Raw genomic sequence first — 2,742 nt, 5'->3', positions numbered from 1 at the left:
GCCTTGAAACAGAGATGAGCACCGGCCCCTAGAGTTGGAAACGACTAGCACCTTTACCTAATGCAACTGAGGCCCCTATTTTTCCTTTGAATGTCTTGATGTTGCTCCCCCTCCCCCCAGCATTTGTAGGCTGCTGCTATGTTTATCACTTTTAATCTTATACAAGAAGGATATTATTCAACAAATGGATTAGCAACAATCCTATTAATTATATCTAATTTTAATTTAACCAAGTTCTATATGAAATTAAAATCAAAATTCATTGTAGTCCTTGCCTGCTTGCTTTTTTGAACTATGATGAATGTAATCACTCAGATGCCAAATATAGCCCTAAACCTGTACATCAAGAGTTATACATTCAATATTATTGCCATACAGTAGTTACAGAATTTGAGCAAGAAATAGTGATAGAGAAAAGGGTGAAAAGCATAATTGTATTTTTCTTTCTTTCCAAATTTCTTGTTTTCCTATTTCTTAATTTCTATCTTCCTTTTTACTTGTTTTCCATATTTTACCAGAATGAAAAAAAAATGTGTTATGAATGCTATAAACTGCAGCATTGCTTTCCAGCCTTCTGTGTGTTGAACAGGGCCACTTGGTTTTGTACTATTGTCTCTGGAAAGGACATGGGTAAGTATGACTGAAATCAGGTATAAGAACAGGAGGCCTCTGAGAGACAGTCTGCTACAATTTTATACTGAAATACTTAACTCCATCACTCCAATTTTTTTTATAAAACCACTCTTAGGCGTAATGGAAAGCTGATAAGTAACATTTATTTCACAGACTATAAATTACCTGTTCCTGTTAAGATGAAAAGATATGTTGCCTTTAATGGGGTTGTAAAAGCCTCAACTCCAGAAAAAGGATGGTGTTTTGCAAAGTATAACCAGTTTGGGATATCTTTACATTCCTTCTTTATCAGTAAAAATGGTCACCACCATTCCACTGCACCAACAGAGAGTCCACAAGGGGATCAGGGAATCCCTGCTCTTAGATATAAATAGAATGCTAAATTAAATGTATCCAATTTCCAACATTTATGTAGCCCAGCACTCCATTTTGCCTTTCAACAGTTCACATTAAATATGGCTAATAAGAGTCTGTGAGAATCTAACTTAGAGATGTTGCTACAGGGTGGGGTAGAATGGAAGAGTGCTTCCCATGTAGTATGTCACATGTTTGTACTTAGGCTAATGAGCTGAGTGAAGGGAAGATTGAATGGAACTCCCTACAGAATATTTGTATCACATGCCCATACAGCTTCATATAAAGATGGAAAATATTTCACTATTGCATTTTTTAAAAAAAAAACTTTCTCATTTGCATTTTTCACAATTTAAGAAAAGAATTTACTCAGTTTGAAAGGTGTGTGCACAAACATACACCATGTAACTAATTCTGTGAGGGAAGAAGGCTACTGCTAAGCTTGTAAGCCGCACTGAGTCTTCGGAGAAGGGCGGGATATAAATGGAATTAAAAAAAAAAAAAGAGTCATAGCATGAAACATTGCTGATTTGTTGAGGCAAATTTAACAACCAGCTTTACTCAGAAATGTTCACTGACATAACACCCTGGTTGGAGTAACTCACTACAAATGTAACAATTATCTTGGGAGGAAGTTTTCAAAGAACAGTGAGATTTTTTTGATGATGATGATACAACCTTAACTATTTCTTATTAGAGTTTTTTTTTTTAAAAAAAAAGGAAGGTGCTAAGATTCTTTATAGCAGACATGTCAAACTCGTGATGTCACATGATGTCATGCAACATATCGGGACTGTTTTGCCATTGCCGGCAATGGGGTGAGTGCAGCTTCCATGTGACCTATCCGGCCCACAGGCTGGCAGTTTGACACCCCTGCTCTATAGAAATCTCAAATGCACTTTCCATGCAGCCATTCTAGGCTTAGACTGATGGAGACATTGCCCAGGGAATACACTTATGAATATATGACAGATTACATATGTTTCACCACATTTCAGAGGCTCTTTGTCCCTTCTTTGCCATTAGAAAGGGCTACCTGTTTATACTTCTGGCACTTCATTGGATTAGATAACCTTTATTGTCATTTTTTACTGTGGGCACACCGACCCACATTAAAAATGAAATTCTGTTGCCTGCTGTCAAAAATGTACACATACTTACATACATAACACACAGATTCTAAACACACATTTCATGTTCTAAAGATCACTGTTTCCAAACTTGAAATCTGCAAAGATTTGATTGAATGTTGAATTATATTTGCAGGCAATCTCTACAGTCGAAACAGTTTTACTCCCTGAAGCAGACTAAGTCTCAATCATCCAATCCTGAATCTATTTGATAATTGATAATTCAGACAATTCAGGTCTTCTCTGCATATTTAAGGGTTTTCAGAAAAATCTTGTTGATTTGACCCTCTAAATAAAAATGTCAAACTGCAGATTCAGGTCATATAGGAAATTATCTTTATATGGGAATATAAAATAAGGGAAAGTTAAAATGTTCCACCAAGATTCACTTCAGACATGAAGGTACCACACTTTCCTTCTTTGATCTTCCCACCATTCAATATTCAAAACCAAAGTTTCCCAGAGGTGAAAATTCAATTTTAATTAATTAAAAAAAACCTGTCAATAAACTTATTCATCATGGAGTTGTTTAACAAAATTATATAACCTGTTAAATTAGTGACCATGGCAATTCTGAATGTGAACCATATTTCATGAATTCTGACTCAATCAGTTCCTATCATTT

Source organism: Vipera ursinii, assembly GCF_947247035.1.
Source record: "Vipera ursinii genome assembly, chromosome: 4".
Taxonomy (NCBI): Eukaryota; Metazoa; Chordata; class Lepidosauria; order Squamata; family Viperidae; genus Vipera; species Vipera ursinii.
This window is presented reverse-complemented; position numbering follows the sequence as displayed.